A 16,433-nucleotide genomic window follows, 5' to 3' on the forward strand; every position below is an offset into this window, starting at 1 on the left:
ATCTAAACTGAGCGATCGGGGGAGAAGGGCCTTAGTCAGGGAGGTGACCAAGAACCCGAAGGTCACTCTGTCAGAGCTCCAGAGGTCCTCTGTGGAGAAAGGAGAACCTTCCAGAAGGACAACCATCTCTGCAGCAATCCACCAATCAGGCCTGTATGGTAGAGTGGCCAGACGGAAGCCACTCCTTAGTAAAAGGCACATGGCAGCCTGCCTGGAGTTTGCCAAAAGGCACCTGAAGGACTCTCAGATCATGAGAAAGAAAATTCTCTGGTCTGATGAGACAAAGATTGAACTCTTTGGTGTGAATGCCAGGCATCACGCTTGGAGGAAACCAGGCACCGCTCATCACCAGGCCAATACCATCCCTACAGTGAAGCATGGTGGTGGCACTATCATGCTGTGGGGATGTTCAGCGGCAGGGACTGGGAGACTAGTCAGGATAAAGGGAAAGATGACTGCAGCAATGTACAGAGACATCCTGGATGAAAACCTGCTCCAGAGCGCTCTTGACCTCAGACTGGGGCGACGGTTCATCTTTCAGCAGGACAACGACCCTAAGCACACAGCCAAGATATCAAAAGAGTGGCTTCAGGACAACTCTGTGAATGTCCTTGAGTGGCCCAGCCAGAGCCCAGACTTGAATCCGATTGAACATCTCTGGAGAGATCTTAAAATGGCTGTGCACCGACGCTTCCCATCCAACCTGATGGAGCTTGAGAGGTGCTGCAAAGAGGAATGGGCGAAACTGGCCAAGGATAGGTGTGCCAAGCTTGTGGCATCATATTCAAAAAGACTTGAGGCTGTAATTGCTGCCAAAGGTGCATCGACAAAGTAATGAGCAAAGGCTGTAAATACTTATGTACATGTGCTTTCTCAGTTTTTTTATTTTTAATAAATTTGCAAAAACCTCAAGTAAACTTTTTTCTTGTTGTCATTAGGGGCTGTTGTGTGTAGAATTTTGAGGAAAAAAATGAATTTAATCCATTTTGGAATAAGGCTGTAACATAACAAAATGTGGAAAAAGTGATGCGCTGTGAATATTTTCCGGATGTAGATGCAGATAATGTTTGGATTTAAATTTTAATTTGAAGAGTTGTAGATCGTCTAATTCGTGTTGCCATCAGGGAAAAGTAGTGTCTCTTCCCAATGAAGAGGTGTATCTGTGAGAATTAAAAGATTTGTTGTTTGGTGAAAGTGAAATCCACATACGCGAGCGGCAGAGACGCGAAGTGGTTGGCACATAGCTCAGGCCGGGGGGTTGGTGAGCAAAGCAAGCAGAGGGCATAGCTCCTAGTCCTATATATAAACGCCTATGCGTGTAAGTATGTGTGTCTGTCCAGCCCAGAAGTGAGAGGTGGAGTCGGGGTAAGGGCCCCCCTCTGAGGAAATTTGCCTAGCCGCTAATAACACAAGCGAGGCCAGCACGTCAGCAAAACGAAACCTCAGAAGAAAGACAAAGTTGCTTAGCCACTAACATTGGCAAAGCGGTATCCCTTTAACTTTTCCTCTCACCGCTAATATACAGTTAGGTCCATAAATATTTGGACAAAGACAATTTTTTTCTAATTTTGGTTCTGTACATTACCACAATGAATTTTAAATGAAACAACTCAGATGCAGTTGAAGTGCAGACTTTCAGCTTTAATTCAGTGGGGTGAACAAAATGATTGCATAAAAATGTGAGGCAACTAAAGCATTTTTTTAACATTGACTCAAAGGCTATTTCATGGGTAGGTGTGGGCAAGTCCGTCGTTATGTCATTATCAATTAAGCAGATAAAAGGCCTGGAGTTGATTTGAGGCTAATGCACAAGCGATGTGAGCATGTCGGCAAAAGATCAAAAATCTTCCTAGGAGAGAGATGCCCAGAGTAGTTCCTTTCAATTACCTGACATCTCTACATTTCAGTTTTTTTTCTGACGATTTCAACAATTTCTAGGACCCCAGGTTTTTTACAGCACAGGCTTACACAGCTAGTACAGTATATAAATGATTTTGATAGGAATATAAGTAACAAGCTCATTAAGTTTTCAGATGATGCCAAGCTTGGTGGACTGTCAAATAATCTAAAATCCATTTAATCATTACAGAGGGATTTGAACAGAATACAGGCTTGGGCAGATTTTGAAATTTAACTTTAGTAAATGTAAAGTATTACATGGCGGCACGGTGGCGCAGTGGGTATTGCTGCTGCCTCGCAGTTGGGAGACCTGGGGACCCGGGTTCGCTTCCCGGGTCCTCCCTGTGTGGAGTTTGCATGTTCTCCCCGTGTCTGCGTGGGTTTCCTCCGGGCGCTCCGGTTTCCTCCCACAGTCCAAAGACATGCAGGTTAGGTGGATTGGCGATTCTAAATTGGCCCTAGTGTGTGCTTGGTGTGTGGGTGTGTTTGTGTGTGTCCTGCGGTGGGTTGGCACCCTGCCCAGGATTGTTTCCTGCCTTGTGCCCTGTGTTGGCTGGGATTGGCTCCAGCAGACCCCCGTGACCTTGTGTTCGGATTCAGCGGGTTGGAAAATGGATGGATGGAAGTATTACATGTATGAAGTAAAAACGTTAGAATTGAATACACAAAGGGAGGTCTGAAAATCAAAAGTACACCTTATGAGATTTTGGAGTCATAGTGGACTCGTCATTATCAACTGCCAAAAAGTGTTCAGAGGCCATTAAGAAGGCTAACAGAATGTTTCAAAACTCAATGTTATTTTGGAGAATTTAAGTGGATAGTTCTGGCAAGATTTATTGAGCTGAGTGGCTGGTTCTCGTCTAGTCCATTCCTATGGTCTAATGAAGCAGCAAACAGAGTGCTAGTATACTACCCAATAATAATAATAGTGTTATGAATTTGTCATGTCTAGAATGTAGTCTATTAGTGATGTCTTCCTTCTGTTTATGTTTTATTATAAGTGCCTTTATGGGTGTGATTCAAAATGTTTATTAAAGTAACAGTTTACTGCTTTCCCTTTACTATCATTTCCTTTGTGTTTATATTATGAGTGAAATACAGTGTTTAAAAGTGTAGGATACACTTGAGTATGACTTAAAAACATGTACTGGATTTGTTTCTATAACCTGCAAGACTACACTGCCTCCTGAGTCTTGCTGAATATACATACCATTAACTTGATTGATAACACTGTAGAAGAATGCAGTGTGTATGTTGAGCAGATTGAACAGTACTTTAATGGTAAAGACTTATATGAAGATAACTGTGTTTTTGTACCTATTCCACTGGTGGAGGAAAAGCATATGGCCTTCTCCATAGTTCAACTGTTCCGCAAAGTCACTAACACTAGTTTTAGCAACATTATGAAAATTATGCAGAACTGTTTGTCAAAGTCAACAAAACCAGTGGTGATCGTGAGACACTTTTAGTGTCATAAACAAAAAGACAAATTAGGAAGAAGCAAATTCCTGCATAGGTCACCAAATTTAAAAAACAAAAAAATTACAAAAGCTGCAAAACTGATTAACATTCTAAAAAAAAAAAAAACTACTAATAGTGACAATAATGAGTTTTCAGTGAGCACTGGAGATCCCTGTTTCAATGGAAGACAGTGGCTAAGGATGAATTAGAATTACATTGTCTTGAAAAACCTGGAAATTTGAATAAGCTCACAGAAATGGAAAGAGTGACACTGAAGTCTACAAGCAGGAGCTGTGTTACCATTGTAGTCATGGGTCTCACACACCATTCTAGTGTCTTCAGTTCAAAAATGAGGTACAGAAGAAATGCTATAAAATAAGGAACATTCAAAGTGACTGCCATGCTACAGGGACCTAGTGAGACTTAGAGGAAATAAAAAATATACGCAATGTAGAGTACTTGCCTGATGCTAAATTTAAAAGCATCTTGGCTACCTTACTTAGATTTAAGACTTAGAGCCTCCTGCACCACTCAGTGTATAGGGCAGCAAGCTTTCTCAAATGATCATAATCAGCCAAAATTTTTGCAGCTTTTTTCCAGTCAATGTTGACTGCTTTGAAGTCTTTGCATTAGGTAATTTCCCAAGTATTGAAAGGGAGTCCTGCTTTTGTTTTCAATTTTTTGATTTCCAGTTTATTGCTGTCTTGAGGAATTCAGTGGTTGGGTAGATTGAGCATGTGACCAGTCAGGCACATTCAACGACCAGTGACCGTGTCATCCAGTTTGGGCAGGTCACACTGACAGTGTACTCACAAGTCTCACAGTCACATAAAGCTCAAGGCACCACAATGCTGTTGTAAAGTTTCAGCTTTACCAGGCAGTCAATCAATGTTGATGACCATATTCGACACATTCGCTGAAAGACTGAAACTAGTACAGACTGACATTCCTCATGATGGTAGGTGATTTCAATCACCTTATTATACTTACCGGTAACAAGTTTCAATGGTGAATTCATCTGTGAACCCTTCTTCAGAGAGTGGTCATAAATAAAACAAAAGTTGTAACATTTTCTTTTTTTTTTTTCTTTTTACTATTCTAAAGGAGACTGTTTAACATCATACCCTTGGTTTATTGTTATTATTGCATTAGTGTTTACAATGCTTATCCAGGGCCACTGTGAATGTCCTTGAGTGGCCCAGCCAGAGCCCAGACTTGAATCCGATTGAACATCTCTGGAGAGATCTTAAAATGGCTGTGCACTGATGCTTCCCATCCAACCTGATGGAGCTTGAGAGGTGCTCCAAAGAGGAATGGGCGAAACTGGCCAAGGATAGGTGTGCCAAGCTTGTGGCATCATATTGAAAAAGACTGGAGGCTGTAATTGCTGCCAAAGGTTCATTGACAAAGTATTGAGCAAAGGCTGTGAATACTTATGTACATGTGATTTCTCAGTTTTTTTATTTTTAATAAATTTGCAAAAACCTCAAGTAAACTTTTTTCATGTTGTCATTATGGGGTGTTGTGTGTAGAATTCTGAGGAAAAAAATTAATTTAATCCATTTTGGAATAAGGCTGTAACATAATAAAATGTGGAAAAAGTGATGCGCTGTGAATACTTTCCAGATGCACTGTATCTCAGTTTTAATCCTCATACTCCGCTGCTTGGGGGCTTGTTTTGTTTTAGACGTGCTTTGTCTCTAGGTATGTCAGAGGACTGGGACTTTGTGAAGTGGGATCCAGCCTCACGTGGGGAGGCAAAATGGGGGGGGTGGGGGAATAAGGGGGGGGAGAGAAAGAGAGTAAGCTATATCTAATCTGTCCTTTTACTCCTTATAATTATAATTACCAACGTAACAATAGGCTGCCTGGCAATAACTTCTGGGAAAACTGGAAATTAAGGCCAAAGCTGTCTCACTTCCAGTTAAGACTACAAAATTACATCAAAAATTCAGAATCAATTTTTCCATGATGGGACAGTTAACTTTCTGAGCTGGAATGTTAAAGGCCTGAATCATGAATTAAAGAGAAAGAAAGTAAACTCTCACCTAACAGGTCTACACGCTAAAATAGTATTTTTACAGGAAACTCACTTATTAAGCAAGGATCAGTTCCAGCTGCAAAAAGACTGGACTAGCCAAATGTTCCATTCCAGCTTTACAAAGAAAACTAGAGATGTGGGAATTCTTATACATACAGTCATATGAAAACGTTTGGGAACCCCTCTCAGCCTGCATAATAATTTACTCTACTTTCAACAAAAAAGATAACAGTGGTATGTCTTTCATTTCCTAGGAACATCTTATTACTGGGGTGTTTTCCGAACAAAGATTTTTACTGAAGCAGTATTTAGTTGTATGAAATTAAATCCAATGTGAAAAACTGTCTTTGCAATAATTTGGGTACCCTTGTAATTTTGCTGATTTGAATTCATGTAACTGCTCAATATTGATTACGTGCAGCACCAAATTGGTTGGATTAGCTTGTTAAGCCTTGAACTTCATAGACAGGTGTGTCCAATCATGCGAAAAGGTATTTAAGGTGGTCAATTGCAAGTTGTGCTTCCCTTTGACTCTCCTCTGAAGAGTGACAGCATAGGATCCTCAAACCAACTCTCAGAAGATCTGAAAACAAAGACTGTTCTGTATCATGGTTTAGGGGAAGGCTACAAAAAGCTATCTCAGAGTTTTAAACTGTCAGTTTCAACTGTAAGGAATGTAATGAGGAAATGGAAGGCCACAGTCAAAGTTGCTGTTAGACCCAGGTCTGGCAGGCCAAGAAAAATACAGGAGCGGCATATGTGCAGGATTGTGAGAATGGTTACAGACAACCCACAGATCACCTCCAAAGACCTGTAAGAACATCTTGCTGCAGATGGTATACATCGTTCTACAATTCAGTACAATTTGCACAAAGAACATTTGGATGGCAGGGTGATGAGAAAGAAGCCCTTTCTGCACTCACGCCACAAACAGAGTTGCTTGTTGTATGCAAATGCTCATTTAGACAAGCCAGATTCATTTTGGAACAAAGTGCTTTGGACTGATGAGAAAAAAATTGAGTTATTTGGTCATAAGGAAAACTGCTTTGCATGGCGGAAGAAGAATACCGCATTCCAAGAAAAACACCTGCTACCTACTGTCAAATTTGGTGGAGGTTCCATCATGCTGTGGTGCTGTGTGGCTAGTTCAGGGACTGGGGCCCTTGTTAAAGTCGAGGGTCAGATGAATTCAACCCAATATCAACAAATTCTTCAGGATAATGTTCAAGCATCAATCACAAAGTTGAAGTTACGCAGGGGTTGGATATTCAAACAAGACAATGACCAAAACACAGTTCGAAATCTACAAAGGCATTCATGCAGAGGGAGAAGTACAATGTTCTGGAATGGCCATCACAATCCCCTGACTTGAATATCATCGAAAATCTATGGGATGATTTGAAGCAGGCTGTCCATGCTCGGCAGCCAGCAAATTTAACTGAACTAGAGAGATTTTGTATGGAAGAATGGTCAAAAATACCTCCATCCAGAATCCAGACACTCATCAAAGGCTATAGGAGGTGTCTAGAGGCTGTTATATTTGCAAAAGGAGGCTCAACTAAGTATTGATGTAATATCTCTGTTGGGGTGCCCAAATCTATGCACCTGTCTAATTTTGTTATGATGCATATTGCGTATTTTCTGTTAATCCAATAAACTTAATGTCACTGCTGAAGTACTACTGTTTCCATAAGGCATGTCATCATTGGCTGAGCTTTCAAAGTAGCAACTTCCTTTTAATATATTCTACCTAACATAAATGATCAGTCCTCATTGTATTCAGGGTTCTCATGGAAGGACTTGATGATGACGGTCACATGAATTTCTGGGCTTTAATCCATCAACGTAGGGACATCATGGTGCTTTGATTAGGTGGTGATGGCGCAGGTCACCACCACAGAAAACCGGAAAAAGAACAGAAAAGAGAGAGTAGGGGTTAGTACGGATTTTGGAGCCACCATGAATAGTAATGATAATTAATTGAATATGCAGAGCATCAGGATTAAATTAAAATGAAGTAACAAGAAAGCCATGTTAAAGTAATGTGTTTTTAGCAGTTTTTTAAAGTGCTCCACCATATCAGCCTGGCAAATTCCTATTGGCAGGCTATTCCAGATTTTAGGTGCATAACAGCAGAAGGCCGCCTCACCACTTCTTTTAAGTTTAGCTCTTGGAATTCTCAGCAGACGATTTGGAATATAAGATGTCAGACATTCCGATATATAAGATGGAGAGAGATTATTTAAGGCTTTGTAAACCATAAGCAGTATTTTAAAGTCAATTCTGAATGACACAGGTAACCAGTGTAGTGACATCAAAACTGTAAAAATGTGCTTCGATTTTCTTTTCCTAGTTAGGATTCTAGCAGCTGCATTCTGCACTCGTTGCAATCGATTTATGTCTTTTTTGGGTAGTCTTGAGAGGAGTGCATTACAGTAATCTAGTCGACTGAAAACAAAAGCATTAACTAATTTCTCAGCATCTTTCAATGATATAAGAGGTCTAACTTTTGCTTTATTTCATAAGTGAAAAAATGCTGTCCTAGTGATCTGATTAATATGCTATTTAAAATTCAGGTCCTGTGGTGGGCTGGTGCCCTGCCCAGGGTTTGTTTCCTGCCTTGCGCCCTGTGTTGGCTGGGATTGGCTCCAACAGACCCCCGTGACCCTGTAGTTAGGATATAGCGGGTTGGATAATGGATGGATGGATGGAAATTCAGATCACAGTCAACAGTTACCCCTAAATTCTTTACCTCCGTCTTGACTTTTAATCTTAATGCATCAAGTTTATTTCTAATAACCTCATTATATCCATTATTGCCAATCACTAAAATTTCAGTTTTCTCTTTATTTAGCTTGAGAAAATTACTACTCATCCACTCAGAAACACAAGTAAGACATTGTGTTAGTCAATCAACAGAGTCGGGGTCATCAGGTGCTATTGATAAATACAGCAGCATGTCATCAGCATAGCTGTGGTAGCTCACGTTATGCCCCGAGATAATCTGACTTAATGGAAGCATGTAGATCGAAAAGAGCAGCGGACCCAGGATAGAGCCTTGTGAAACACCATATAGAATATCATGTGTCTTTGAAGTATAATTACCACAACTAACAAAGAATTTTCTACCTGCCAGGTAGGATTCAAACCAATTGGAGACACTGTCAGAGAGGCCCACCCACTGACTAAGACGATTTCTAAGAATATTGTGATCAATGGTATCAAATGCGGCACTCAGATCTAAGAGGATGAGAACTGATAAATGGCCTCTGTCTGCATTTACCCGCAAGTCATTTACTACTTTAACAAGTGCAGTTTCTGTACTGTGACTTGTTCTGAACCCCGACTAAAACTTATCAAGAATAGCGTGTTTATTGAGGTGGTCATTTGCTGCATAATGACTGCCTTTTCTAGAATTTTACGTAAGAAAGGCAGGTTAGAAATAGGTCTAAAATTTTCAAAAGCAGAGGTATCAAGATTATTTTTCTTGAGTAGGGGTTTAACTACAGCAGTCTTAAGAGAGTCTGGGAAGACCCCGTATCTAATGACGAGTTTACTGTATGAAGAATACTATAAATTAGCACACCTGATACTTCTTTGAAAAAACTTGTTGGTATTGGGTCAAGGATACAGGTGAAGGGTCTCAGTTGAGAAATTATTTTATATAAATCAGGTAAATCTATCCTGGTGAAAGAATTTAATTTGTTTATAACAGAGTACTGGGGCTTAAGAGGATGCACAGTGTTGGGGAGATATACTATATTATTTCTAATATCATTAATTTTTTGATTGAAAAATACAGCAATAGCCTCACAAGTTTCACTGGAAGTATTCTGGAGGCATTCCATTGAGTTAGCTGGGTTTAGCAGACGATCAATCGTAGAGAATAAGACTCTGGGATTACTAGCATTGTTATTTATAATTCTAGAGAAATAGCAGCGCCTCTCAAGATGGACTGTGTTATTGTATTCTGTTATTTTAACCTTCAATATCTCATAGTGGATAGTTAATTTAGTTTTTCTCCATTTACGCTCAGCTCTCTGGCATGTTCTCTTTAAATCAGACAATCTTTGGGTCTTCCATGGTATAACAATGCTAGAAGATTTTTTAACTGTCTTTTCAGGTGCAACTATGTCAACAGCAGCTCTCACTTTAGTATTCAATTTTTCCACCTTACTATTTACATTATCCTCGCTATTGTAGTTAGCACTACAAACGGACTGGTTTCTTAGAATGTTTGTAAATTTTGAAGCTGCTGATGAATCAAAGAAGAGTTTTTTAACAATATGGTACTCGTGAATGTTTTCTATCATTATTTCTATATTAAATAGTAAAAGTAAATGGTCTGATAGACCAATATCAATGATCTGCTTCACATCAACTTTCAGTCCTTTAGTAATTACTAAGTCTAACGTATGACCTGTTTTATGTGTAGGCTGATTAACAAGCTGTCTCAAATCAAAAGAGTCCAGGAGGTTCATAAATTCTTTTACTTTTGGGTCACACTGTTTATCGATATGAAAGTTAAACTCACCAACTATTAGGAGCGCATCATAGTTCGTAATTATAATTGAATCCAAGTCTGAAAATTCCTCAAAGAAAGACACCGCAGTACTTGGAAAACACCCCAGTACTCAGATGTTCCTAGGAAATGAAAGGCATACCACTGTTATCTCTTTTGTTGAAAGTAGAATAAATTATTTTGCAGGCTGAAAGGGGTTTCCAAACTTTTTCATATGACTGTAATTCACTGGGAATAGTGACTGAGTTAAATCAGTCCAAGTCTTATATGCATTACTTAAAATATATGTACTGAAACAAGTGGGAGATATCTATTGAAAAGAAATGCTATCCTCCACACATTTGAAAGCCTCTTCAGTAATTAATTCAGAGTTGTAATTAAGAAATGCAATTATCTGGTGTTCTGATTGTTGCCTGTGAGATGTCATATGCAGAGTGTCCATTCTGACTTCTTCTTCTTCTTTTGGCTGCTCTCGTTAGGGGTTGCCACAGTGGATCATTTTCTTCCATATCTTCCTGTCCATCTTACTCTGTTACATCCATCACCTGCATGTCCTCTCTCACCACATCCATAAACCTTCCCTTAGGTCTTCCTCTTTTCCTCTTACCTGGCATCTCTATCATTCACATTCTTCTCCCAGTATACCCAAGCATCTCTCCTCTGCACATGTCCAAAACAACGCAGTCTCGCCTCTCTGACTTTGTCTCGCAAACATCCAACTTGAGCTGTCCCTCTAATGCACTCATTTCTAATCCTGTCTGTCTTTGTCACACCCAATGCAAATCTTATCATCTTTAACTCTGCCACCTCCACCTCCGTCTCCTGCTCCGTCCTCCAACCCATATAACATAGCTGGTCTCAATACCATCTTGTAGACCTTCCCTTGCAGTCTTGCTGATACCCATCTGTCACAAATTACTCCTGACACTCTTCTCCACCCATTCCACCCTGCCTGCACTCTCTTTTTTACCTCCCTTCTACAATCCCCATTACTCTGTACTGTTGATCCCTAGTATTTAAACTCATCCTCCTTCGCCAACAATATTCCCTTCATCCTCATCATTCCACTGACCTCCCTGTCATTTATACACATGTATTCTGTCTTGTTTCTACTGACCTTCATTCCTCTCCTCCCCAGAGCATACCTCCACCTCTCCAGGGTCTCCTCAACCTGCTCCCTTCTCTCGCTACAGATCACAATGTTACCAGCAAACATCATAGTCCACAGGGACTCCTGTCTAATCTTGTCTGTCAACCTGTCCATCACCATTGAAAATAAGAAAGGCCTCAGAGCCGATCCCTGATGTAATCCCACCTCCACGTTGAATACATCTGTCACTTCTACCGCAGACACTGTCACACTTCCCTCATACATATCCTGTACAACTCTTACGTACTTCTCTTCCACTCCCGACTTCTTCATACAATACTACAACTCCTATCAAGGCACCCTGTCATATGCTTTCTCCAGGTCCACAAATTCACACACAATTCAACTCCTTCTGGCCTTCTCTATACTTCTGTATCAATACCCTCAGAGCAAACATAGCATCTGTGGTGCTCTTTCCTGGCATGAAACCATACTGCTGCTCACTAATCATCACCTCCCTTCTTTACCTAGCTTCCACTACTATTTCCCATAACTTCATGCTGTGGCTCATCAATTTTATCCCCCTGTAGTTACTACAGCTCTGCACACCCCCCTTATTCTTAAAAATTTGTACCACTACAATTCACTGTTTATTTTAACACTAATAATAATTTCAATCAGCAGTCTGAGGCGTTGATGAAGAGCTCCATGATATATGATAAAATGATAAAACATGATAAATAGCAAAATAGGAAATTTAAGAATGTGTGTATGAGAATTAAGATCTATAGGGTGGGTTGTTAGTTGCCTGTCAAAGCTCTTCTGGCAAGTTTCTCCCAAACTTCTTTGCTGCATTCAATAGATAAGTGCAAGAAAAGCACTGCTAATGTGAGATATTCATGTAAGCTTGGCTATGTTATGAAGTTGGACTGAACAAGTGTTTTAATATAATGAATTGTAAAATGACACCATGAACACAGATAAAGATTGGGGAACCACCTTGGTAACCCTCTGTAATTTGACTGTTCGAAAAAATTAAACATGCAGTTAGTTGCAGTGGTGTCTTTACAGACATGAGTCCAAATAGAACCAAAATAGGTAACTGGTTTGCCCATTTATGAAGGAAGAAGGTTGAAATGGGTGGGTCTTGAAGGATGGACACTAAAGATTACATCAGTTATGATAGGGTTGTCAGTCACTCAGTCTGCAGAGGGAAAGGATCAGAGAACAGTATCAACCCCTGCTTCAGCAGGTAATTACATTTATTAGAGCCCATAAGCTGTCTATCTTGCATGTGCATGTGACAGAATATACATAGTATGTCAATTTAAGTAAAGAAATAGCCACAAAAATATAGATGCATATGAAACATGCTATTTATCAGTACATAAATACCAATTTAATAAATGGCCAAATATATAGTAGTACGCCGTGTGGTAATCATTACTAGCTGTTAATGACCCTTTTGTGTTTTTTATTGGTCTGTCTACTTATTATGATTATGAAACAAAGCCATCAGAGTGGTTGGGCACCTCAAAAGTAGGAATCAACAATTACTAACAGAGAACTAGATGGTCATATCCCATGTATTATACACTTATTGATTATAGTATTTAGCATATGATGCTTTGGAATTCCTGGGAGATTGTGGTGTGCTGTCAGTTTACTGTTGGTCTGCCACTTTACTGGTTTGCTTTGTTGCTGAATACTATGGACTCAGAGAAGTTTGTTACTGTTGTTCAGCTCAGCTCACTGTTACTAACCCATGCCAAATCAGTACACAGTTTTGTGACTCTATGACCAGCTGTTCTTCATTGACAATTTCACAACCATACCTAGGTTTGCAGATGCACTCCATACAAAATCCACAAGTTCAGACCACATCTAATGGGGTATGCAGCAAAACTCCTTGTCAAGGCTTTGGTCTTGTTAAGCCTGGATTACTGTAACTCTTGGCTGGCCGACCTGCATGTGTCATGAAGCCACTGCAAATGATGCATAATGCAGCTGGACATCTGGTATTCATCTAGCTGAGGTGGACACATATTACTCCGCTTTTCAGATCACTACATTGGCTCACTGTGGCAGCATGCATTAAGTTCAAATCCTTGATGCATGCCTACAAAGTAATAAAAGGGTCAGTCCTATGGTCCTTCTCCCTCTCTCAGGGGTGTTGAAGAATGGCTTTTAGTGATAGATAGATAGATAGATAGATAGATAGATAGATAGATAGATAGATAGATAGATAGATAGATAGATAGATAGATAGATAGATAGATAGATAGATAGATAGATAGATAGATAGATAGATAGATAGATAGATAGATAGATAGATAGATAGATACTTTATTAATCCCATAGGGGAAATTCACAATCGTTTACGGAGGTGCTAGAAAGGCTGCCACTCACAGAGGCACCATGTGCACCTCTTAGCTGGTGGAATGTGCTGCCCATCTCCATTCAAACTGCCGACTCCCTCAATGTGTTTAGGAAGCATTTGAAGACTCTCTTGTTCAATTAATTTCTAATAATAGCGTTGATAGATTCTTGTAACCAAGAAAGTGTATATAGCTTGCATTTTGTTCTGAGCTCTTCACTTGTAATGATAAGTTTTTTAGCCTTGTCCTGTAACCTAAACAGCCCCTGGACTGATGTTATAACATCAGGTATAACATTATATAACATTAACTAGGTATAACATTAGTGACTTTTGCTTACCTGTTTAGTTTGTTAGTAAATAAATACATTATCTGATTAATTTGACATTGAAACATTTTAATTTAAGTTATTAATATTCATTTTTACTTTAAATTTGCCAATATGAGTAAATGGAGATGTATGAGTAAGTGCAGTTCATCCAGGTTGTGTTCCTGTCTTTTGCATGACCCTGCTGTGAAAGGTGTTGGATCACTTAACCTGTAAAAAAATGTAAGAAATCTTCTTAAAGCTCTGCTCTGTTAAGGCACATGGACACAGACCTATGAATAGTTGTCATATACATTGTTCTGTAGCCTCCTCCTCTGAAGTCTCTCTGGCAGCCCCAGGTAATGTTTGTTATATAAACTTTTGGTCTTTCTAGAATCAGCTGCTGTTTAATGTGGAAACATGACCCTCACTACACCTTACAATTCCACTTCCCCAAAACTATTTGTTCAACTTTTGCCCTCCAAGTAAGAAATTCTGGGGTATTAAAGTTTATGATCTAAAGTTTAAAGACATGATCTCCTCTAATGGATGTTTCTCCATGTTATACTGCCCATGGATCCCACTAGTGAGAGTGCCCTATTCAGTTCTCAGCATTTGAAGAGCATCTCATCTATTTATTCAAGTAAGGCACACTGACTCTTAAGTACCTGGTTTAAATCTTTAAAGGGGGTTAAATGCCTTAGAAACCTAGTGCCTGTTGGTGTTTCGTTAATTCATCCCAAATCTGGTTAATATCTTGGTCTGCAAGTTTTTATTGCAGGTTACCTTCTGATGCTATCTCGTATACACCACCATTGCAGTAAACATTGAGCATAGTGAAACTTGTAAATGAGATTAGTCTTCTGCTTTTTCTCCTGAATGTAACCTTTGGCAACACTCAAGAATTACCAGATGTAAAGGGGCACCATGAAAGGTACACGCCATTCCTTTCATCTCCAGTGTCTGTGTTTCTTACTTTTTGAAGACAAATAGCCAATCTGTTAAAAAAACCTTCTCATTTTTCTGTAAAACTCCAGCCAGCGGTCAGAAGGATCACATGATCTAGGAAGGAGAAGTTGCATGACCATGGCAAATGAGTTAGTGGGAAACAGAATGGGCAAATAAACAGTAAGAGTCTTATGACATAGGCATTTATGAACAGGCATTGTACCCAGATCAGTATCCTGTTGAGTCACAAAAAAAAGGATTTTATTAAAGAAAATCAAAGGGATGTACAGCAGGTTAGTGTAGAATAATAAAATGTAGTGTTATCACTATAAGAAAACAAAATCAAGACTATGCCACTTTTGCATATCAATCTACAAAGTAGCCAATTTTCTTCCACACCTTGAGCCTTCCTCTTTCAACTCTGGCTTTTCTACACTAGATAAGTTCCTTGCTTCTGAATTCCTCCCAACTCAAAGGTCTCCATGAAACTCTTTTAAGTCCTGATTCAGGAATACTTCTGGTGCCATGCCATGCATCACTGGGAATCGCAATCTCCGTATAATCACACTGAGGATATTTTTCTGTGTGCTCCCTCCAACTGCCTCACTCTTTGCTACAAGTAAGACTGCCTACTGTGACTACAAGTACACTTGTGGGATTCTGCACTATGGTCAAAACATATTTTGGACACCCTCTGCCAAACTGGGGGACTGGACTATGAATACCACTCCAGCCTTCTTTAAATTATTTTATTCTACCTCTTCCTCTTGGCATCTCACTGCAACAGTAAATTCCTCAGATCCTGATCTGCCAAACCTTTGACCTTCACAGCCTAGAAAACACCCCCAAACGAAGCAACACTTTTGGGGGATAACAGTCAGTTGTCCTTTTTTTCTGGTATGCCTGATGATAGTGCCTCTGTTAAATTTATAGAATCAGAGTGGCTCTGAAGTCTAATATTATTTTATAAGCGTTTTTAACTCTTCTGTCTATTCATGGATAACAATGTGATTGTTGGCTAGCCCTGAATGTTTAATTTGTGATAATGTGTACAGTGCTGAAGTTGGTGGTATCGTGGTAACATGGATGTGTGAAGGTTTCTAAACCTTCACCATGTTCTTGCCCGTATGACGTTTTTTAAATTCTCCCCATGCCTGCACTGGTTTTCCTTCACGTGGCTAAAGATGGACAGGTCATGTTGATGACTGTTAACTCTAAATTGGCCCAATGTGGGTCTGTGTGATAGTGGACCCTGTGGTGGATTGGTGCACTTCCTTGTTCCCACTTCTGCCAGTGTAGACTCTAGCTCTATGCAACCCAGGATTCAGTGGGCCAGAAAAGGTTATGTTACACAGTCTAGTAAAGTATGAGATATAAAACCTGAACAAAATAAAATCCAAGTAATTGGTAAATATCTTTATTTATTGCTGCTAAACACAATGGCCAAATAAGATAAGTGTCCTATAGGCAGAATCCCCTTCTTGCATAAAGCATTGTAAATGATACTGAAAGTGAATGCAAGCCAATTGTGTAATGAAGTATGTAATTACCTGAAATGCCAGCTGTCATATGTGCCACTTATAATAAAGTCAACAAGCTCACCAGCATCTGTTTCAATGACTCTGTATGACTCTTCACATTGTCTTAGATTGCTGAACTGAACTGTTCATACCCACCAATATCCTAACAGGTACCAGTTATTAGTTTTTGTCAGAAAATTATTAAATAATATAAATTATTATTCTCAATTTAAATACTATGAGTAGTGGGAACTGGTCCCTCATTAA

Source organism: Erpetoichthys calabaricus, chromosome 1 (genome assembly GCF_900747795.2).
Source record: "Erpetoichthys calabaricus chromosome 1, fErpCal1.3, whole genome shotgun sequence".
NCBI lineage: Eukaryota > Metazoa > Chordata > Cladistia > Polypteriformes > Polypteridae > Erpetoichthys > Erpetoichthys calabaricus.